The sequence below is a fragment of the Plecotus auritus genome (assembly GCF_963455305.1).
Source record: "Plecotus auritus genome assembly, chromosome: 7".
Lineage (NCBI taxonomy): Eukaryota > Metazoa > Chordata > Mammalia > Chiroptera > Vespertilionidae > Plecotus > Plecotus auritus.
In genome coordinates this window covers 74,277,474-74,302,198 of record NC_137774.1, presented here as the reverse complement: position 1 = coordinate 74,302,198, position 24,725 = coordinate 74,277,474, and the positions used below count along the sequence as shown (strand labels likewise).

Here is a 24,725-nt window from a genome sequence, read left to right as displayed (position 1 = left end):
GGTTTGGGGTTGACTTTCTGCTGGTTCACCCCAACAAGAGCTCATGTTAATGGAGCGTCGGTGATGCCGTGCGCTTAACACTCTCGTGTGCATTTTCTTCTTTAATCCTCACAAAGATGTAAGGGGAAGATTGCAATCTCAGCTCGTTTTACACAGAGAGGCTGAGAACTTGGCCAAAATAACTCAGCAGCGCTGTGGCAGGGCCAAGGCTCGGACCAAGATATTAAGGATGAATGTACATCGTCATATTCTCCCTCCAATGCCTCATCGCCTTCCCATGAAGCACAGCACACAGCATGTCACAGTCGGTCACCATCCAGCTCTGGGTTGCTGCCCTGCTGTGCCTAAGCTGCACATGTTTCCTCTCCCGAGCCAAGGCCCTCTCCTCCCACATCCCTGAGCCCAAGGTCCAGAGACCAGCTCTCCTCCTCAGCCGACTGTCCCTCATTGAGCTAATTGGGAGGAGCACAGGGAGATGGAGGGGGCGCAACTCAGTCTGCCTTCCTTGGAAGGTGTTCTCTGCCCTTCCTGCCACTTTTAGAGCTTTTCGTGCCCTGTAATTGTGTGGGCACCTGCCTGGATCGGGCCCCTCGCCCTGTTAGCGCAGTCCCTGTATCATCCTGAACAAAGCGCCAACTCTGTGCCCAATCCCCTGTGCCCATTCCCCTTCTTACCTTAAAAATGGCAAGAAACAAAGAGGTTCTAAGCCAGATGTGGTGGGGGAAACAGGCGAGGTAAGAGATGATGTCTCTCCATTACCCATCACCCTCTCAGGAATTTGTCATGAACTATGGTGAGCTCCCAGAGAGCAGTGGCAGGTGGTATTAAATGTGACATTTTTTTCATTAAAATGATCTTTAAAGGTTTTATCTTTCACATTAACAGGAGGCCAAGACCAGGGCTGGTTAAAGCCTCCTGATCAGTGGAACTGGGCATGGTGGGTTTCTAGAGATGGAGCCAGTAAGACCTCCAGGGACCCTGGCTCTCTAAACGCCTGCCAAGCTACCTGGCCCCACTGCACCCTACAATGTCCTGACCACAAGGGTGTGATGCCCCCGAAGGAGTCTGGGGACCGAGAGAAAGAAGGCAGTTTGAAGAGCCTATGAAGCCAGGTCACGGCCTCTACGTGACCATAGAAGACACAAACGTCTACCATAGCACCGAGAGTGTATTTTCCAAAGCAAAAAGTTGAAATAACTCCTTGACACCTGGATTGATTAGATGACATAACATATTCAAGCCAATCATTTAGATTTCCATCATCTCAGATTGGTGGTGATGAAGACCTTCCTAATTATGAACCAAAAGCCATAGAGCAAATGATTCAAAATGTTAAATAATAATGTTTTAGGCGTGAAAAATAAAACCTTAAACAAAGTGTACCAGTAAGACAAAACTTACTGAAAAAAGAGCAATTTCCTACATTTATAAAGAGCTCCCCCAAGTCAATAAGAAAAACATCAACAGAGAGTGTATTGAATCTATAGATTGCTTTGGGTAGTATGGACATTTTAATGATGTTGATTCTACCAATCCATGAACATGGTATGTTCTTCCATCTGTTTATGTCTTCCTCTATCTCTTTTTTCAGTGTCCTGTAGTTTTCTGCGTATAGGTCTTTTACCTCCTTGGTTAAGTTTATTCCTAGGTATCTTAATTTTTTTGTTGCTATGGTAAATGGGATTGTTTTTTTAGTCTCTCTTTCTGTAAGTTCACTATTGGTGTATAGAAATGCCATAGATTTCTTGGCATTAATTTTGTATCCTGCTAAATTGCCGAATTCATTTATTAAGTCTGTTAGTTTTTTGATGGAGTCTTTTCGGTTTTTTTATGTACAATATCATGTCATCTGCAAATAAGGATTCAATGCACTCCCCATTAAAATACCAACGGCATATTTCACAGACCTAGAAAGAACTCTCCAAAAATTCATCTGGAATAAAAAAGACCCCGAATAGCCACAGCAAACCTGAGAAAGAAGAAAAAGTAGGAGGGATCTCAATACCAGATTTCAAGCTGTATTACAAAGCCACTGTTCTCAAAACAGCCTGGTACTGGCACAAGAACAGACATATAGACCAATGGAATAGAATAGAGAATCCAGATATCGACCCAAACCACTATACACAATTAATATTTGACAAAGGAGGCATGAACATACAATGGAGTCAAGACAGTCTCTTCAATAAATGGTGTTGGGAAAATTGGACAGATACATGCAAAAAATGAAACTAGATCACCAACTTACAGAATACACAAAAATAAACTCAAAATGGATACAGGACTTAAACATAAGACGGGAAATCATAAAAATACTAGAGGAATCCACAGGCAGCAAAATCTCAGACATATGCCAAAAGAACTTCTTCACTGATACTGCCCCTAGGGCAATGGAAGCCAAAGAGAAAATAAACAAATGAGACTACATCAAAATAAAAAGCTTTTGCACAGCAAAAGAAACCATCAACAAAACAACAAGAAACCCCACTGTATGGGAGAACATATTTGCAAATGTTATCACTGATAAAGGTTTAATCTCCAACATCTACAGGCAGTTTATACAACTTAATAAAAGGAAGGTAAATGATCCAATAAAAAAATGGGCAGCCCTGACCGGTTTGGCTCAGTGGATAGAGCGTCGGCCTGCGGACTGAAGGGTCCCGGGTTCGATTCTGGTCAAGGGCATGTACCTTGGTTGCGGGCACATCCCCAATGGGGAGTGTGCAGGAGGCAGCTGATCGATGTTTCTCTCTCATCGATGTTTATAACTCTCTATCCCTCCCCCTTCCTCTCTGTAAAAAAATCAATAAAATATATTAAAAAAAAAAATGGGCAACGGACCTAAATAGAATCTTTTCGAAAGAGGACAGAAGGAAGGCCAAGAGACACCTGAAAACATGCTCAAAGTCACTAATTATCCGAGAGATGCAAATCAAAACGACAATGCGATACCATCTCACACCTGTCAGAATGGCTATCATCAACAAATCAACAAACGACAAGTGTTGGCGAGGATGCGGAGAAAAAGGAACCCTCGTGCACTGCTGGTGGGAATGCAGACTGGTGCAGCCACTGTGGAGAACAGTATGGAGTTTCCTCAAAAAACTGAAAATGGAACTCCCATTTGACCCAGTAATCCCACTCCTGGGAATATATCCTAAGAAACCAGAAACACCAATCAGAAAGGATATATGCACCCCTATGTTCATAGCAGCACAATTTACAATAGCTAAGATTTGGAAACAGCCTAGGTGCCCATCAGCAGATGACTGGATCATAAAACTATGGTACATCTACACAATGGAATACTATGCTGCCATAAAAAAGAAGGAATTATTACCATTTGTAGGAACCTGGATGGAATTAGAGAACATTATGCTAAGTGAAATAAGCCAGTCAATGAAAGAAAAATACCACATGATCTCACTCATTTGTGGATAATAAAAAACATTATAAACTGATGAACAAAAAGATAGATACAGAGGCAGTAAAGTAACAAACAGACTGTCAAATTACAGCAGGAAGGTTAGGAAGAGGTGGGGGGAATAAGAGATCAACCGAAGGACTTATATGCATGCATATAAGAATAACCAACAGATGCAAAACATTGGGGGGTGAGGGCATGTATGGGAGTGGGGTGGGGGGGCAATGGTAAGATATGTACACATATAATACCTTAATATAAAATATTAAAAAAAAAAGAAAAACATCAATAGAAATCAAAGGGGGGAAATGAGTCAAGGAGACATCCAGACAAGTCACAAAGGAGATGGCAAGTGTCTGCTCTGCACATTAGAGGGTGCTTTACTTCACCCATAGCAAGAGAGATGAAAATTAAGACGATTTATTATTTTTACTGAGATTGGCAAAGATGAAAATCCGGCAACATATCAAGGCAGTAAGAGTTTAGAGAAACGTGTATTCTTATACATAGTGGAATTACAAATTGCCCAACATTTGAAAAGTTGATAATATTTAACTATCAATTTCATTTCTTGGAATTTCTGCTATAGAATGTCTGCATGTATGGAAAATGACCAATGCCAAAGTGTTATTGAAATGTATAGGTGTTTTTTTTTTAATTATGAAATATTGGGAGCAATATTTCCATTATTCAGAGACCAGGTAAATAAGTTAGGTGCATCCAGACACCCTCAGTAAAACAAGGTGGTAGCTCAATATGGAATGATGGGGACTGACAGTAAAATGCAGAGTGGTAGGTGCAACATGCCACCATCTGTGCATTGTTTTAAGAATATCTGCATGTGTGGCATAGGCACTGAAATGTCCAGAAGATGGATTTTTTTTTTTAGGATGCTTTAAAAAATGGCTGATTTTGGAGAGAGGAACTAGCTGAGCAGGATGGGTTAAGTCAGGAAACTCATTTTACTATTCTGACTCTTTAATTGTGTATTCTGGGCATGTATTTTCATTGAAAAATATTTATTTTTTATCCTACAATTTTTATTTTATTGTGTAAAGAAAAATCACTTAAGGGAATAACATATAGCAATACTAGCAGAGTCCTTTGGGTATGGAATTCATTTTTAACGTTTTCTGGGGGAAAAAAATTAGCTCACACAATGTGGCAAATGATTTGGGGTTTCTTTGAACAAAGGCCTGCCATCGTGGTCTGAATGCAGAAATATTGGCATTAATGGCTTTCACCCAGAAATTCAAACATGTGGCACACAAGTACACTTGTGTTGTTTTGTTCCCAAGGCAGGCAGTACTAATCGAGCACTGCACTCTCCTGCTGAGCCCAGATGCAGTATCAGGATCCAATCCAACACACTCAGAAATACCACCCATCTATGCACACTAACATGCCAGCTGAAATCAAATCCTGTCCCTGAGTAGGGTGGTGTAGCCACAGGGCAAGGCCCAGAAATCTGGAAGCAGGGTCTCTATTCACATGACTCCTCAGCCTGGGTATGAGTTTATATCACCAGCTTCTCTTGCCCTGCTGGGCCCCCCACAGGTGCCTGGCATTGCAGCAGCCAACTTCCCAAGGTCCAGCTTCTGAAAATGTCATCTGGGCCCCACTTACCATCCCAGATCAAACCACCCAGAGCCCTTCTGAGGAGACGCCTGTTAACCTTCAGCAAGGAACTCCCCCATTTCTCCCAACTTAGAAAATTCTGTGTAAATGTCAGATTAAGCTCTTCATTCCTCTGCTTTTAAAATGAGAGATAAAATTTAGCTCCCTATTCCCAGATGTTAAAATCTCTGCTTCTCCCCAGGGCAAAGAAATCAATGTGAGTAAGCTCCGCATTTTTTTCCCTCGGAACACGACCACTTCCAGCAATTTATTTGACTGACTATGCCTTCTATTACCATGTAAATTGTTTCAGACTGCAGGGAAAAAAAAGTATTAATCTCCTCTCAGTAAGTCATAAAATAAAGAAATCAATTTCAAGGTCAATTTAGCCCAAATAACACCTGCTGCCCTTTTTTTGTTACATGCAGACTCCTCTGAAATGTGAGGCTGTTGTCTAAGGCGTCAATATGCAGCTACAGAAAACTGCTTTACATCAGCCAGGGAAGCACCAGCGGAGACGCTGGCCCAGTGGCCCAATGGCTGAGTATGAATGTGGAAAGAACAGGGTTAGTAAGACTCAGCAAAATGACCCTCTGCAGGCCAGGGCAGGAGAGTAGGAGAAGAACAATGGAGGTCAGAGTTGAGTTCAAGGCAGGATTCTGGTTGACTTGCTGTGTGATTCCAGAAAAATTACTTAACCTCTCTGGGCTTCAGAGTCTGTATCTGTAAAATTACTTAAAATAAGATGAGGGATAGGTGATCTTACAGGACCCTTCAGCGCAGTCCTTTTTGGGCTTTGTCAAAGTTAGACGCCCAGAAGAACTGGCTTACACAGCCCGGTTTATGCAGCTACACTTCATCAAGAGACAGGGTTGTGTAGTGGTTAAGGGAACAGGCTCTGGGTCTGACTGAATGTGTCCAAACTGTCTTTCTTCCACTCATGAGCTGCTTGACTCCAGACAAGATACTTACCTCCTAGTCCCTGAGTTTCTTCCTCTAGAAAATGGAAGTAATGGCATTACCTGTTTCCAGAGGAAGAGAACTATCATACCCATTTAGTGGGTGAGTGACTGGACTTGGGGAAGTGACGTGTCTTGTCCGGGTTTCATAACTTAGACCAGGCAGCTCCAGGCCGGAACCCTGGATCCCATGCATCCAAAGCCATGCGTGTCCCCTAGGCAGCACTGCCTTTCGGTTTTCCTGGCCCCATAGTGGAGAAGGTGCCACGAACCCAGAGCCTCGTAGCACACACGAGACTTTCCCTCGCAAACCCCAGGGACAAACAAGGCATTTCCACAGCACGCTCCCATCTCCTCTGCCAGCACCCACAAACCCACCTGATTAGAGGTCACAGATGGGGCCAGCCTGTCCCATGCGTGGAACCCCTCCCTTCAGGAGACAGTTTCTCCTCACCTCGCCCCACACGCATCACCACAGCCCTGGCCTTAGATGGCCTCGCATAGAATTTGATTTTTCAACTACATCTAGCAGGTTGACAAGGTGCCCCTAGGAACCACGATATCCATCCTCCCCTCGATTCAGCCAAAGGCAGTCCTGTGTTCACACCTGCCCACCCAATCCACTACAGGACTGACTGCCCCGCCTGGGAAATGTCTCCTCCTGCAGGATGCCTGCCCCCTCAGCATTCCCATGCTCCTGCCTGAACTCTGATCTCTTTCAAGGCAGTTGTTTCCACAAAGGCCTCCCGGACTCCGTTTCCTCTCCCCTACAGTGCGTTCTCTGCTCTGCAGCCAGAGGAGTGGTCTCCAAGCGTAAACTGGTTCACGTCACTCCCACTTACACACCCTTCCAGCCCCCAGGTCACTGAAGCACTGCAGTTGCCTATCGTTTATGTGGGGGATGCAATCAGAACTGTGGTCCTTGAACATGTCCCTCAGTCCTGGAGACACTGAACAGCCCGCATCTGACAACGCTAACTATGATGCAGCTGCCGAGAAAGTGCCCGACTTCTTGGGATGCAATGCTAGAAAAGCAACACCAGTTAACTGAGCATTTACTAAGTACCTTCATGTTAAATGGCAGAAGCTGGTAGGAGACTTGGGCTCTGCGCCACAGTTCTCAGTCACTTTGTCTAGAAACAGCTTTATTGAGATAAAATCCATGTAACATACAATTTGCTTATTTAAAGTGTACAATTCAGTGTTTTTTAGTATAGTTATAGATACATCCAACTATCACCACACTCATTTTTAGAACATTCCATCACCTCCAAAAGAAATACTATACCTTTTCATTATCACCCCTGTCCCTTCCTACTCCCCAGCCCTCACTGACCACTCACCGACTATCAATTTACCTATTGTGGACTTTCATGGAAGTGGAGTCGTATGACATGTGGTGTTCTGTGACTGGCATAATGTTGCCAAGGCCGATTCAAACTGTAACATTATCAGAATGCATTGCTTTTTTTATGGCTGAAAAATATTCCATCTTATGGACAGATCATATTATGTTTATCACAAGTCCTTAATGGACATTTGGGCTGTTTCCACTTTGGGGTCATTATGAATAATGCTACAGAAAACATCTGTGTGCATGTTTTAATGTGGACATGTTTTCTGTCCCCTTGGGTGTCCACCTAGGAGTGGAATTGCTCGGACATATGCCGACTCTGTTTAATCCTTTGAGGAACTACCACACTATTTTACAAAGTGGCTGCATCACTTTATATTCCCACCAGGAATGCGGGAGTTTTCCAATTTCTCTCTGTTCTCATCAACACGTGTTAGTACCTGTGTTTTTGATTCCAGCCATCCCGGTGAGTGCGACGGGATATCTGGTTGTGGTTTGGATTTGCGTTTCCCTGACGGCGAATGATGTTGAACATCTCTTCATGTGCTTGTTGGTCGTTTGCATGTCTTCCCTGGAGAATCGTCTATTCACATCCTTTGCCCATTTTTAATTGGGTTGCCCTTTTATAATTGAGTTGTAGGAGTTCTTTATATATTCTAGATATAAGTCCCTTGTCAGATACATTATTTGCAAATACTCTCTCCTATACTGTGGGCTGTCCAGTCGCTTCTGAACAATGTCTTACACGAAAGCAGCTTGGTTATGTCTGTTGCAGACAAGCAACCAATGGGGCATGTCACAGCAGCTTTTCAGAGCTTTCTATCCCAGTGCCCCTGGTGGTTAGGACTTTGACATACATTTTGGGGACCACTACCCACCCCACTGAACAATCAAACGAAAAATGCCAAGACTTGAACCCGCATAAATCGAGTCAGTCTCACTGGGGGTGAAGCGAGAGTGTGGATAACTCTTAAATCTCCCTTGGTTGGTGACAGACTGCTGCGGGGCTGTGAATCACTGGTCTAAGCCCCGAGTAAACGCTGTGGTGGTCCCGGAGGGGGCTGTCTTTTGAGGAGTTAAGGTCACCCCATGGGTGTCAGGACATCTGCAAGTAGCAGTGCCAGATTCCCCGCCATGTGATCCTGTGATTCTCACCTACCATGGCAGCTGCCAACCCCAAACTGCTCTCTCTAAAGAGAGGCACGTGACTTGAGACATCGGATATTCACAAAGAAAAACACAGCTGAACTGCAGAGTGTAGCTATGGAGCTGGGACAAAATTTGCAGTTTAAAATCCAACAAAGTCAAAGAGTGGAAACAACCCGAGTGCCCATCAACCAATGAATGGATAACTAAATGCAGCCTATGTAATAATGCAATGGAGCATTATTCAGCCATAAAAAGGAGTAAAATTCTGATAAATGCTACAACATGGGCAGACCTTGCAAACATTGTAATAAGTGAAATAAGCCAGACATGTGGCATCACGGACCAGAACAGACAAGTCTGTAAAGACAGAAAGGTGACTAGTGGTTGTGAGGGGCCAGGGAGAGGGGAATATGGAATAAAGCTGCTTAGTGGGTACAGAGTTTTATTTGGGGAAGATAAAAATGTTTGGCACTAGATAGAGGTGGTGGTTGCACAATACTGTGAATGTACTAAATGCCACTGAATTATTTCTCTTCAAAACAATAATTTTATGCTATGTTAATTTTACCTCAATTTAAAAACAAAAACCAGGAAAAAAAATAATCCCAACAGACTCAGACTTCTGTCACTCTTTTGGTGCCTCAACCATATCCTATATAATAAAGAGGTGATATGCAAATTGACCGTCACACTCTCGCTCAGGATGGCTGCCCCCATGTGGTCACAAGATGGCCACCACAATATGGCCGGCAAAGGAGGGTAGTTGTGGGCGATCAGGCCAGCTGAGGAAGGCAGTAGGGGTGACCAGGCCAGCAGGGGAGGGCAGTTGGGGGCGACCAGACCTGCAGGGGAGGGCAGTTGGGGGGGACCAGGCCAGCAGGGGAGGGCAGTTGGGGGGGGGACCAGGCCAGCAGGGAGGGCAGTTGGGGGCAATTGGGCTGGCAGGGAGCAGTTAGGTGTCAATCAGGCTGGGAGGGGAGTGGTTAGGGGTTGATCAAGCTGGCAGGAAGAAGCAGTTAGGGGCAATAGGCACACTGGCAGGTGGACATCCCCCAAGGGGTCCCAGATTGGAGAGAGTGCAGGCTGGGCTGAGGGACACCCCCCTCCCAGTGCACAAATTTCGTGCACTGGGCCTCGAGTTTTTCAATAAAAAGAAATATATAAAACCACAGGCTTCCATGTATATCCATACAATCAAAAGAAGTTTTTTTCTTCTGTTCATCTCAAAAGCCATTAAAATTAATACGGTCTCTATTAGTAATGTCTAGTAGAGTTACCAACTCACTGAATCAAGAAACAAGTGTGAGTGATAGCCGAACTGTGGTCCCTCCAATGCAAGGAGAATTTCAATCCCCTATCAGTGAGTGAGGTGCGGGTAATCAGGTGCAGGGACAGCATCCAACACCCGAGGGTTGGTGACACTCAGGAGAGAATAGCCTACCTCCTTGTGTGGCCCTGCAAGGGGAGATGTTTGAGAATAAAACGGGAGAGGGAGGATAAAAACCAGTCTGGGAAAGAGCACTTCATTGCTGTGCCCTTGCTAGGAAACTCACGCATGCACAATGTCCATTTGCACATGGGCAACAATATCTGAAAGAGACGTAATGAGTCAAGGGAAGATGGGACACAGAATGCTGGAAGATGCCGCATGGAGATAAAGGAGGGCATTAGCAATGCAAGATGAAACTCGGACATATTTCTGGCTACAGATGCTGAACACAGCACTCAAGTTTTCCCAAGGACGAGAACAGCAGGGGGCTGGGTGAAGGAGCCGGGGGTTATTACAGCTTTTGCAAAATGAAGTTGGGAGAATGGCAAAACAAATGAAGTGTTAAATAAATACTTCCTGAATGGACTCACAAGGGAGAACACTAAAATTAGGATGTCTGACAAGGGCTTTTTATCCAATCTGCCCAGGATTTCTTCAGGGTTCCTGAGAAAGAAGTTGTCAGTAACCTGTGTGACATCACGGACCATTTGTGCAGAAATGGGATAGCTGGAGCACAGAGCACTGAGGAGGCTGATTAGAGGGAGGTGCACTGGATTCAGCGGAACCAGAAATGTCTGGGATGGCCTTGAGCTTCTCCCAATCTGGACAGAGGTCTTTGTGAAGGAAGAGGGCACCAGCCAGAGAATCCCTACATCTCAGGGGTAAGAGCATGGGCTCTAGATTCAGGCAACCCAGTGTGGGAGATGCATGACCTTGAGCAACTCACTCTATTTCCCTGAGCCTCAGCTTTCCCTTCTGTAGAATGGGGATAACAGCCTCTGTCATAGGAGACTATTAAATGAAACCATTATAAGCACCCAATAAATTCTAACTGTTATTATCCCATTTTACAGAGAGCTAACCAAGGCTTATTCATGTGTGTGGCATTCTGTGGCTAGATTTTGGTATGAATCATATCATTTGATCTCTATGATAACCTATAAGGTTCAAGAGCCAGACTGGACATCTCCCTGCCTGCATGACCTTGGGCATGTTATGTAACCTCTCTGTACCTCAGTTTCATCCTCTGATAAAATGGAGAGAATAACAGAACCTTTCCCTGAGGGTCATTATGAAGCTAAATGAGTTACTACATGAAGGTCTAAGAATAGAGCCTGGTGCTGGCTCAATAAATGTGACTGTCAATATCATCACTGATATTAGCTTAGCTTTATTAACAAGGCCCAGAGAGGATAAGCAAGTTGCCCAAGGATACCAAGCTTATAGGAGATAGAGTCTATCTCTACCGGTAGCTCCCACTCTTCTTTCCTGTGTATCACTCAAAAGGCACTCGGGGCTTAACTGAAGACCACCTCTTCCGGGGAATTCCAAGGCCCACCGAGACCCAGCATGGTGTAGAGTGCTGTGGACTCAGAGGAGTCTGGGTCCGAGTCCCAGCTCAGCTCCCACTTTGACCTGTGACTGTGGAGGATTGTTTAACCTCTTGGTCTTTAAGGAGGGGAATCATAATAGCACATCCGTTCCTCAGTACGTGATAATGAATCCCTGCCGTTGGTCCATGTCTTCTGCTGGCTCCAGGCCAGTGTCCTGCATGGACGGTGAGATGCTGATTTGGCTAAGCTGTGTCTGTACTTACAGTCAGCTGCTCCTGAGGCATCTGGTCCTTGATGAGATAGCCCCTCCTCCTCTCCAGCACGTCTCTACCCGTTGCCCCACACCCCATCTGTCTCCATGCCCCACAAGAACGGCTTCCTAGGAGTGTGGTCAGAGACTCAGGAGCCCTGGGTTTGAGCCAAGTCCTGGCGATTAGGGCTCCCTAAAGACTGCCTTCCCTGCAGAAGAGCGAGCTGTCAGCTCTTTTAACAGTGAAATAATTGCAAGTTTGAATGTGGAGTCTATGCTGAACAACTGCAATTAGAAGCCACCTTCTGTTCATAACAACTGCTGCTTAAGTGTAATCCCTGCATCGTGCATAAACCCCAAATGAGTTTCTCAGTTTTGTTTTCAACTACACTTACTGGGCTATGTCGCAATGTCCTCCACTCCTTTCCTAAAGCTCACATTGTTCTGACCTCTGGTCAGCTTCCTTCTGTTCCTAGGTAGAGTCCAACTGCCTAACCAGGGCCAACAAGGCTTTGCATATGGTCTGTCCCCACTCACTTCCTCATCCTCTTCCTCCACTCTCTCACTTCACCCTCTCAGTCTCTGAGTTCCAGCTGGACCTGCTGTCACCCTGGCTTGGAAAGCTCTCTAGGTCCATTCTGCTGTGGAACTCCTACACATCCTTTAGGTAACAGTCCAAACATCACCTCCTCCAGGAAGCCTTCTGTGATGCATCACACTAGATATGAAACCCCTGTGACATACCCTGGCCATGTCATGTGCATTGTGGCACTTCCTAAAGCTTGTGATTAACTTGCATTCGTTATTTGAATTATTTGCATAATTATTAAGTGGATGGCTGTCACACCCACAGAACTGAGTGTCCCATTCATGTCCCTTGGATGCTGCTTTGTTCTAACCCCAAGCAAAGCCCCCACTGGCATACGGCAGGTCCTCAATACATGTGTTGAATGAAGGAGTGTTTAATCATGCAAATGGCTATTCTTCCCAGTGAGTGCAGCCTGCTTGAGGGAGGGCCTGCATCTTAGCCAGATTTCTGTTCCTTCACAGAACCTAGTACAGCCCTTGGAGCATGAAAAGTGCTTAGTCTAAAGTGGCAGTGTTTTAAGCAGACTCATGTTAAGCTTCTATTTTTGTTCCATCAGAAAAATGCAAATACGAGTGCAAGGCAGCCCTTCCCTGTCCTCCTTTTGATGGAGTCAAGCATAGCCTCTGAGGGTTGTTAGTGTGGGTATTTGCACTTACCTAGGAAGATAGACAACCCTTTCCATCTCCCTAAAGACCCACCCATCCCTGCTCTCACAGGCATTAGATCAGGGCTGCGTGGTCATCAGCTCAGCCTGCAGACCTCCTCCTGGGACATGCCATCCCTTGGCCTTTTCTCACCCCTGTGAGACTGGAAAGGGACAGGGAAGGACCTGCCCAGATGTATGTTGTTCCAGACTCTGCCGTCTGAGGAATGGGATCATTAAGACAGGTTATGACATAAATGTAATACCATCTGCCAAACAGCCTCCCGCATCTGGGTTGCCCTTGGCTGGAATCCCACCAGTTTGCCTTTAATTAAACCTGAGTGTCGGAGCCCCACCCCTGGCCAGTGGGAGGACCAGGAGGCACTGCCTGTGACAGAGCCAGGGCAGCATCAGACTCCAAGATGGCCCACGTGGGGAGCGCAAACCCCACACGAAGCAGATGTTGGGAAGCTGAAAGCCTCCGGAGGACAATGACGAGTGTTGAAGCCGGACCAGCTGGAGGAGGTAACCCAGCCAAGCAGCCCTGGCCTTGGTCTGATGCCCGCGTACTGATGGCCTGGTGCTGGGAAGCATCCAAGTTACTGGTGACTAAGTGGGGCAGGCTGTGCTACCATGAGGAAAGGGACCACTTCTCCGAGGCCTTGAGAAGATCCGCAAGCTCAGTGGCAGCTGGGGATGTTTCCCATAAGCCCCATCACCAGTCTCTGCAGCCTCTCCCGGGTCAGAACCAGTGCTCCCGGGACCCAGAAGAGCAAGACTCTCCAGGTGCAACCCTTACCCACCTGTCCAGTGCTGGGGTCCTTCCTTCCACACCCCATCACTGTGCTGGCCCAGGGAGGCCACTGCTGGGAGAGAGGTGGGCTCCCCACCCTCCAGGGCTTCCTGTCTGTTGTGCCATGGAAGGAGAAGGCCAGTGTGCTACGAGACCTCTCTGGTGCGACAAGATCCAAAGAGCAACAGACGTTGGCAAAAGAAGTGGGGCTAGAGACAGTCCTGGCTGGCGTTTTGGAGACCAACCTACTGCCCTGGAGTATGCAGCAGGGAGAGCTGGAGAAGCAGGCCAGGCACCAATGCAGGATCTCAAACGTGTTTTAAAAGACTGCTGGGATCTTGGGGGTGCAGGAGTAAATGGAGGGGCACAGTAGGAAGAGGCAAGGGGAATCCAAGACTCCAAGAGGCTGGGGAGGTGGGTAGGAGGGAGGTGGAGGAGAAAGTGCTCAGGGGTGTGGGAGGGAGGGAGGGGAAGGCAGGGTAACCTCAGGTTTTGGAGCACCTGGGCGCCTCTGTGCTGGTTCCTGAGCCTGAGCCGGGATCCCCATGGAAGTGCCAGCTGGGGAGAAGGCGGTGGATTCGTTTCTGACCGGTTAGAGGATCAGGGGTGTGTGTGCTCTATGCACTTGGACCTCTGGTGTAATGGGAGTGGAAACCACCCGGCCCCGTGGAGTTTTCATCTTCATTTAACCTCCATTTCTACATGGTTCATTACTGGTACTTTACAGAGGGTTCCTGGGGATTCTTCTAATATCTGCGGAGGACCTTAAAGGCCTGAGCACCAACAGCTGTCAGAACTAAATTAATAAAACAACAACGCAGCTTTTCCTTGTTTGTTTGTTTTCCATGCCAGGAGTCATTGTGCAAGAATATTTGCAGAAAGCACCTGATCTCCCTGTGGCTTTTCACGTTTTGAAATTGACAATTTTTTCATTCCAGTCAATAAACTTCTAAATGTCAGACCACAGATGGGGTGTTCCTGGCAGGGTTTAGGGTCAAAAGTCCTTTTTGAAATTCAGGAAGGATGAAGGAACTGAAACACCCCCCCCCCCACATCTTTTACACACACACACACACACACACACACACACACACACACACCCTGTCCAATAAGTAACATTGGTTCCCGGAAAGAACTGCCTTCTCACAAATGAGGACAAGTAAGTAGAAGCCCAGGTCACCTGCCAGAAATTCCCAAACCCAAAACCTCTCCCCAAACGAAAACTTTCTGCTTAAATCGACCTTAGATTCATCTGTGGGCAAAATCTCCCTGGGCTCACCATGAGACTCATTATACCAGGGTACAAAAATAGGTTTACAGATGCATCATGACATTCTTTTGAGTTAAGAAAGCTATTGTAAAAATCATAACCTGCATGCCTTATGCTGGACCAAAAGAAATCTACATTCATTCGACTGGACTGTTTTTGACTGAAAGAATAACCATTCATCAGCCTAATGATACCTATTTATCCCACGCAGTGTGATATTGGCTTTTTTGCAGAAATCTTAATGTGTTGATTATGGAGTGCTGCCCCAGCCCCCACCGGCAGTGTGGTGTAATGGATGGCGAAGGCGCCTCAGGGCCCTTCTAAAATCTGAAAAATGATGAATTCCAAGCCACACCTGGCCCCAGAGATTGCAAACCTGCAGTAATAGAACCAACAGGAAGACCGCTAGTGGGACACTTCCTAGCACAGGACTCTGTTTATTGGGTGAGTCATTTGGGAGTGAGAATGAGCAAAGTGTTCATGAATGCTAATTATATGGATACATATACGGTACTGGTTTCCCCCATTAAAATTCTAGCTGATGAAGCCACTTCCTATTTAATAGAACAATATTGGGGTGAGCCTACCCCCAAAACAGGTTCATGCCTCCCTAACACCCTCAATCTGAAGGAAAACTTTGATTTAGCTGCAAAGAGGAGAAGCTGTTAGTTACAGAGCCAATCAGCTTGGCAGGATTCTCTTTACATCCCAAGCCTGCTTGATCGCAGATCCACACAACATAATTACACTGTGCTTTTCTCTTGGAAAATGGTTTGCGTGAACTTGGGGAAATGTGTGATTCAATAAAGACATCCCACACGGGACTCCTAGGGGTGTTCAATTAAGACCAAAAAACCAAGTTGGAAAGTGTCCTGACAGTATCATCTTATATCTGACAACCTGGAGGTGGGAGGCAGCGGGGAAATTGGAGGCGGGGCGGGGGTGGGGGGGCGGGGAGATGAGGACGGAAGGGCTTCGGCACAGGACTCTAAACTGTGGAAATGGCTCCCGATGGAAATCCGTGGCTTAACTCCTCTTAATCTTGGCCCAAGTGGTGTAATAAGCCATTCTTAGAACTTAATAACTCCTCAGCACCCAATCAATACCAGCTCTGAAAATCCCTTCCCCGTGTGTATTTAGTTCTACAGCGCTCGGACACTTCAGCTTCTGAGTGCCCGCGATACCCGCAGCTGCACTCACTTCCTTTACCAACTGGAGGCTCACTGACATGTCAGTGCAGAAGGCGTGCCTTTCAGAAATGGGCTTTGATAGGAACTCCCCATAATGGAAAAGCAAGGGGGACCAAAGAGATAAATGAGTCAGCATGGGTGCAATATCTCCAAAACCAGCCTAAAATTGACTTTGGCACTTCTCCTAGCTCCCGTTAATGCGAAACAGCATCTGGATGTTCCGGAGAAAGGGGCTGGATGCACGTCTTTATAGTATTCATCTGGGAAATTATCGCTATTCAGTTAAGGCAACTTGCAGTGTTGATGGATGAACAAATTTTTTTTAGTTCCTCTGTTAGGTGGGTGAGTGGGAGCTATTTGCTTTGAGTTTTTCAACTACTGTTCTTGGTGGAGCTGGACTTAGGAATCAACAGAAAGATGAGCAGAGAGGGAGCAAAGGAGACATGGAAGGAGGAAAGTGAAGTCCCTCTGGACTCCGTCAAAAGAAAAAAAATTGCTGCAGAGCCCCTCTTCCCCCATAGACCAGCCCAACCGAGCAAAGAGCCTCAAAGTGCAGACACATGCTCCACTTGCTACAAATTTCAGATAATGCCGGATTTTTATGTTATTATAGAAAATGAGGGAGAATTGGGCATCCTGGCACCAGATTCTCTGGGTGCTAATTCCAGCTGCAGAATTATGGTATGGTTGGTTATATACCATAGCAAACAGACATGGAGTTATCTCTTCTTCCTATTTTGATAGGGAAGTGGCCAGCCCAGTTATATCAATCAGGATTAACTGATTATCTATTGGTTAGGATCTATAAAACACAGCACTTCTGAGGGCTCCCAAGGCCTCTGGAAGCTTTATCCCTGAGATGGTTCCCTCCAGCCTAATTGGCATGAGACATGTCTTCCACTCCCACCAGGTAGGAGTAGTTGCCAGGAATCCAGTGCCAGAGACTGCCATTTTCCAGAGAGACCTAGATGGTTTGGGATAAGAAAGTTCACTTTTCTGAGCTTCAGGTGTGTCATCCATCAAATAAGAAAAGCCATACCTGACACGAAGTTTTTAGGGTGGTCATCTGAGTTAGACCACATGAAGGACAGCTCAATAAATAGTAGCTGTGCTGCTGCTGATGAGGATGAGTGAGGAGGACGTGATGGGGCTGCTGCTGCTGCTGTGACAAGGGTGGTGAAGAAGATGAAGGAGGAGGAGGAGGAGGAGGAGGAGGAGGAGGAGAAGACAAAGGATCGTGATGATGACAATAATGAAGATGGTGATGACGCCGAGAGTGATGATGATGACTGACTTTTCCTGTATTTCACCCATTCCACAATACTTGATTGCTCAGAATGAAAATTAAGAAACTGGCTATTCAGACATAGCAATTTAAGATGTTTGTAGAGTAAAGGTAGCTTTGCCATTGTGGTAAAATGTGTTCTCTTTGTAAAGCAAACGGGCTTCCATGACAATAATCTCAATGTGAAATCCCTCAGCAGAGGCTGCTGTACCACAAGGTGAGTGACCCTTCTTATCACAGAGTTATTAAAGTAGCCATTTGTTATCTGATTAGGCAGGGGGACAGGGAGGATTTATCGAGCAGCAGCATTTGAAAAGCCAGACTCCCAGCTCGGCAGCTGGGCTGCTACTGTCGCTGCCACTCACTGTTGACCTCAGGAAGCTTTCCCTTCTGGAGCCAACACTTGGTTGCAAAATGAGAAAATAAAATAATGACTTTCAAGAGTCTCCTTAAAGCCCCCTATTTCCCTAAAACAGAGCTCAGAGGTGCAGGGACTGAAGGCAGAGGAACTAGAGAAGTGCTGACACTGGATGCAAAAGCCCACGACAATTTCCTGAAGTTAAAAAGCAAAAGCAACTATTAAAATGTGGCAAGACAGGCGTGTGGGGGATAAACATCTGCACAAAGGGCTGGAAGGCTGAGGGTGCTGATGTATCTCACGTTTCCCAGGCAGGAGCACCCAGCAGCGCTACTGTTGGATCAAACTGAACAAAATTACTTCCTTCTGAGCCTTCATTTCCTCACCTGGAAAAAATGATCTAGATTATCTCGATGCCCTCCCAGGTCCCTTGCAGGTGCAAAATTCTACCATCCTAAGATTATAAATCCACCTGTCATTTATATCTCTCAGCTTCCCACCCAAAATCTGCAGATGTCCTTAGAAGAATGGCTTCAGGGGCAACAGGAAGAAGATGAAAGATAAACACAATATGGTATAGGACAGACAGGAGCTGTGGGAGGCCAGACAAGGGAGGACAAACATGGGAGCCAGCCAGACAAAGAGAGGCTCCCCTAGAGGAAGCTAAGACTTACACATCCCCCAGAACTGGAGGTATCAAAATGCGCAGTGTTCCAACCACTTGGACCTTATCCTAAAGTGCAGTTTCCCGGGCTCCGCCCCAGTATCTCTGATTCAGTCTATTTAGGCGGGCCCAGGGATCTGCATCTAATGAGCACCCAAAAGTGATGGTGATGCAGGTGGAGGAGTCAGTGGGAACAGTGATGAGAAAGCCAGATAGCAAGCACTTTTGTGGCCTTCACCACAAGGCTGTGGACAAGGGCCAGCCTCTCCACAAACTGTCAGGGAAGCGGACACTCTTCCTCTCTCTGTTTACTCCACATGCCTCAAAGTCATCCTGCCGCCTATCTTCTTCTCCCACCGCACTGCCAACCCACCAATAAACCCTCCCACTTGACTCTTAGATCATAAGCAAAACTCCACCTCTCGCCACCTTTATCTCCACCACTCTTGTCTGGACCACCATCATTATGATAACCTCCTAAATATCTGACCACCCCCCGCCTCCCCCCCCCACACACACACACAGCACCTGCCCTTGCCCCATGTGGCGGGGACATCCTTCCTAAAAAGAAGCCAGATGTTGCCACTCTCTGCTTAGCCTGCAGTACTTCCCATCCCCCTCAGAGGAGGAGACTCAAGTGGTCTTCTGCCCCCAACCCCAGCACTATTACCCGTCTTCCTTATCCCCCAATCCCTTTCCCCTTGCTCATTCTATTTCCAACACATTCTCCTGCACGCATTGCTCCTTCTGCCCATCTCTCCTGCCGGATGTCCCCAGGGCTCACGCCTTCTCCTCTTCATGTCTTGGCTCGGTTATCATCTCAGTGAGGCTTTGCTTTGCTCCCTTTGTAAAACAGCCACTTCCCACCCCGGGGATCCCTCTTTTCCATGGGTAGTCTTTCTCCATGACACTGTTTTACAGGTCACCGTCTCCCTCCCCACAGATGAACGACTCTCAGCCATGGGTGAGTGGCTCCCATGGGCCACATGGCAATACCTGGAGAGGTCTGGGTTATCACTGCTGAGGGAGGGGATGATACTGGAAGTTGGTGGGTAGAAACCAAGGATATCACTAAGCATCCTAACATGCTCAGGACTGATTCCCATATCAAAAATGTGAAAACTGCCAAGAGTGAGCAATTCTGCCACGGAATATAAGGTAGCCTGGGGGGTTTCTGACCATGTTTGAGACCTGATAAAAGATTTCTGGGGCCCTGGCCAGGTGGCTCAGTTAGTTGGAACATTGTCCCATACACCAACAGGTTGTGGGTTTGATCCCTGGTTGGGGTACATATGAGAGGCAATGAATCAATGTTTCTCTCTCACATAGATGTTTTTCTCTCTCTCTCTCTCTCTCTCTCAGAAAAAAAAAATTAATAAAAACATATCCTCAGATAAGGATTATAAAAAGGGGGTTTCTAGGGTTCCATGGAACCACTTGATTAACAAATAGAAAGATGAAAGGGTCTACTATCTTAGTTATAAAAGTTAAAGATGAGCTGCCTCACCACGGGCCACAAAAATAAAACACCTTTCTGGCTGACATCAACTTAGAGCTCTGGACTTGCTGTGTTATTTTTCAATGGTCTCCAAGATATTTAATAAGTATAACACATGAAATTCTCTATGTCCAGCATCAGTTTGCCCATCGGGACTAACCTAGCCTGACCAGCAACTAAGCACTCAGAATGGTCAAATGGCAGACATTTATTGAGCACTTGCTGGGGACCAAGGACCTTTCTCAGGCCTTGACATATACTAACTCATGTTTAAACCCCATGACAATGATTATTATCCCCATTTCACAAATGAGGAGATGGAGGTTCAAAGCACACAGCAAGTAAGGGGCAAAGTAAGGATTTAAACCCAGACGTTCTGGTTCAAATACATCATGAATGTTGTGCACAAGCCCAGCTGAATATGAAGCTTTGGGTTAAAAGGAAAAAAGAGAACAGAAGGAGAAACAAGCAACACAAACAGGAAAAGTCCCCTGGTGCTGGCGGGTGAAGGTTGGCAGGTAAGGAGCACACACCCAGGGGCCTGACCCCGTGTTGCACTTCCCTGCCCCGGAAAATGCTCCTCTGTAAATATCACCGTGGGTGGGAGCTATGAAAAGGCTGGTAAAGTTTAAACCCCACTCCTAATGTGGAAATGTTCACTTAACTGCTGAGCTCCCATCGCTCTGGGTTTTTAATCTTTATGATATCTGCAATACGACTGAAATCATGTCTTCTTTTACTGGGATCCTCTTATGTAGAGACAGAACAGGATGAACCCCAAACTATTCTAACAAAAGAACCCATGTGAAGGAAGGAAGATAAAAATAATCCTATTTCTCATCTCCATGGCAGGACATGCATAATAAAGGTCATATAGAGGGAACACCAGGAAGGGGAAAAGAAAATTCATTAAATGAATATCTGACCCACTTTATCATGCTGAGTGGTTAAGAGAAGGGACTTTGGAGTCATACAGACACCCGGTTCCACCATTTTATTGACCTGAGGTTTATTTAATCTCTCCAAGCCTCAGTTTCCTCGTATGTGAAATGGGAATGATAAAGTACTGCTCCCTGGAGCTGTACTGAGAATCCAGCGAGATGGTGAATTTAAGTTCCTAGCACAGTGGCCAGAATAGATAGTGCTCAAACAGAATCTAAACTCCTGTCATTGATCCTTACCAAACTTTTCTGAAGAGCATCATTGTTCAGAGAATCAGTAGGTGGCTTGCACAAGGTGAGACAAAATCAGAGCCAGGTTTTAAATGTGTCTGTTTTCAGAGCCCATTCACTTAACCCCAGGGACACACACTGGGACAGTCAATCCTTATATTCTACCGGGCCTGCCCTGTGTCTTGAATCAGGAGAGAGGTTTTAACCTCTCAGGAGGACACATGAAGAAGAGGCATTCTGACTAACCGGTTGAGTTATTTGGAAAGATGTGTGAAAAAACAAACATCTCAAATACGGCTTCAAAACATGAGTCCTAAGTCCATCACAGAGCAAAGCTGAGGACACAAGAAGAGTCTGCACAAGAGAGAAAGAACAGGAGAGGAGGCATTCGTCCTGAAGGTGGGCATGGAGGAACTTGCAGGAAAACACAAAATTTATCCAAATTATGCCATCCCAGCGTGGATGATAAAAATGACAACCCTCACCCATCCCTACATCACTGCACCTCACTCTCAATTCCAAAGTGCTTTGCACTTATCCCCATGAGCTTAGAGCTGCTGTGTGTCTCACCTCCACCAACACTGACAATGAAAATACACACAACATACAGCGATGGCAGTGTTGGTGTTGCTGTTGATTGATGGTGGTTTTGGTGGTGATTTCATTTAAACATACACAGAGCCCTTCCATCCAGAGGCTCGCTTGCTGCTGACCTGAATATTCCACTGCTATGGATGGATTTTCCCTCCACTCATGGACGTAGAAATCTGTCCCATTCTTTATAGACAGCCTAGTGTTGAAGACTTGACCCACCATCACCTCACTGGGAAACTATGAGCAGGCTACTTACCCTCTGGTGACTCATTTTCCGCATCTATAAAGAGAAGACCACAGCACCACCTACCTTGTGGGGTGGTTATAAGATTAAATGATTTAATACTTTTAATGCACTTAGAGTCTAAGTCTTAGACGAATGTTTGACGTATCTAAAGACTTGATATACGTTAGCTATTAACTGCAGCATTTAATCTGACGAGGGTGCAATTATAACTCACAACTGCTCCAGAGTGGTGCAGCCCTGTGGTCTGGATATCTGTGTAGAACTATACACAGAGCCCTGGGAATATGGCTGCCCATATGTCCACAGGCCATGAGGTATGGACAGATGTCTCGTCCTTTCTATCCTGGGCAAAGGTTCCATCTGGTCCCGCAGTGACTCATGGGCCTTTCTGCTCCAGAAAAACCAATCCGTCTAAGGGCCTCCTTAGGCACTTCCAGTCCCACTAATTGTGAAGCTTCCCGCCTGAGGCAGGAAAGCAAATGCCTTTAGCTGGTTAAAGTGAAAGTGAGAACAGAAATGTGTGAGAGTACTTGGGCTCCCAACTGTGAAGCCACTTCCTTCTGATGAATTGCGACACATGGAAATCAATCCAGGTCACTTAGGAGAACAACTTGGTATTTGGTGTCCAAACGAATTGCCACTAATTTATTACGCTGCTATTTGATTAAAACAGGAGAAGGGACTGAGTCGATGTGAAGTGTCTGCAGGTGAATTGTCTTGTGGCTCATTTGTGAGTGTCTCCCTGTCTAATACTCAACAAAAAATAAACAGTTTTAAAGCACTCTAAAGCTACCCAGGCAGTTTATCCATATTGTGGCTGATTTTTGTTTTATTCTTGCATTTCTGCAATCTCTAGGAAATGAGGCGTTACCCAAAAAGTCAGCCAATTTCAGGAAGTCAGCCAGAAACAAAATAGAGTATCCCCTCCATCTAAAGCAGTGGTTCTCAACCTTTCTAATGCCGCGACCCTTTAATACAGTTCCTCATGTTGTGGTGACCCCCAACCATAAAATTATTTTCGTTGCTACTTCATAACTGTAATTTTGCTACTGTTAATGAATCGGAATGTAAATATCTGTATTTTCCGATGGTCGTAGGCTCTACAGCAGCAGTTCTCAACCTGTGGGTCGCGAGATTCTAAAGTAAATTCTATCATATGCCTCACACTTAATATTCCTTACATACTGCACAATCATTTGCAAGTGGATATGTATGTGTTTTATTATTTGTCTATTGTCTATCTTCCTGACGTGTGGAAGGTAATTGGAGAGCTGAAAAAAAAAGTCAGTCTAAATAGACTAACATATTAACCTTCACATGAAAAACTGGGCAGGATTCAAGACCAGGTTTGGCTGGAGTAAGATCCCCACCATCAGGAGCCTCTCCCATTTCTCATTTCTACATGACACCAGCCTAGGCAGACTGACTATTAGAAAATATCTCAAAACTGCTTACAGAAAAGACTCCAGGCAGCTTCTACTCTCTTATCTGTTTGTTTGTTTGTTTGTTAATCCTTACCCTAGGAGATATTTCCCCATTAATTTTTGTTTGTTTCTTTTTGTGGGGTTTTTTAGAGAGACTAGGAGGGAGGAAGGGAGAGAGAAAAAGAAACACAATGACTGGTTGCCTCCAGCATGCACCCCGACCAGCACTGGGCATTGAGCCTGCAACCGAGATACGTGCCCTTGACCAGAATCAAACCTGCAACCCTTCAGTCCAAGGGTAGAAGCGCTAAACACTGAGAAAAACTGGCTAAGGCTACTCTCCTATCTTTATAAATCGTCATGAAGGAGGAAAAGGTCACTTCCAAATTGTAATGCAAAGTGCTACACACACACACAAACACACACACACACACACACACACACACACCACTTTTCTTCTGAGTCCTGGAATATCATGGAGGTAGCTCAGCAGAAGATAAGGAAGAGGTAGTTCTTGTCTGTTCTGAGCCTGTTTATTTGATGATCCAAGTCACCTTTCCCACTCAGTATCTGCCTAAAGTTGCAGCCACAGTAATGAACCCCAGGTGTGTCCATGTCCCCCACATCGCCATTGCTTCCTGCTTGCCAGTGATGGGCAGAGCCATTGATACCCATGTACTAACAGCACAGTGTCTGGGTGACTGAGACTCTGTCAAGTGCCATCCTTCAATCTGCAGAAGCCAGAAGACCAATCCGGATAAGAAACAGGTGGTTAGCTGCCAGGGTCTTGGTCTGATCCAAGGGCATCTCACCAGTGGGACACCTGTCTCTAATTCCAGGTGAGATGCCTGACCCCGATGACTGTGCATCACAAGAGAAGCAAGAGCCCTGGAATTGATTCCCAAAATCTACTGGACATTTGGCCCTGCCCTTTATCCAAAATGTATGATTTTCACCTGTGACAGGGCTTCTTGGGATTGCAAATGATCAATCTATGCTTTGAGTGAGGCAGTTAAGATTGCACCTTTTGCTTCTGGCAAACCCATAGGTCACGTAACATGACACAGAAAGGAGGCAATAAACCCAGCACTAGAGGGACTCATTTCCTTAGCAACGTGAAAGAAATTAGAAGAGAAAGCCCACGCCACTGGGTAGAAATATTTGTATGCACCCAAGAACAAACACAGGGTGGGATACATGGGTGAAGGTGGTCAAGGGTACAAACCTCCAGTTATACAAGATGAATTCCCCTCTGGGGATGTAATGTACTACATGGTGACTATGGTAAACAATACTATATTGTAATTGAAAATGGCTAAGAGTAGATTTTTAAAGTTCTCTTCAGAAAAAAAGTAACTATGTAATGTTAACTAACCTAATTGACATAGATAGATAGATAGATAGATAGATAGATAGATAGAT

At 45.7% G+C, this 24,725-nt stretch overlaps 1 protein-coding gene across 9 annotated transcripts in view; it reads right to left on the bottom strand.

Annotated features, from left to right (window-relative positions):
- Positions 1–24,725, bottom strand: part of RBFOX1 (RNA binding fox-1 homolog 1) — a 2,122,525-nt gene that overhangs the window by 1,839,037 nt on the left and 258,763 nt on the right. The gene's annotated exons all lie outside the window — the stretch shown is intronic.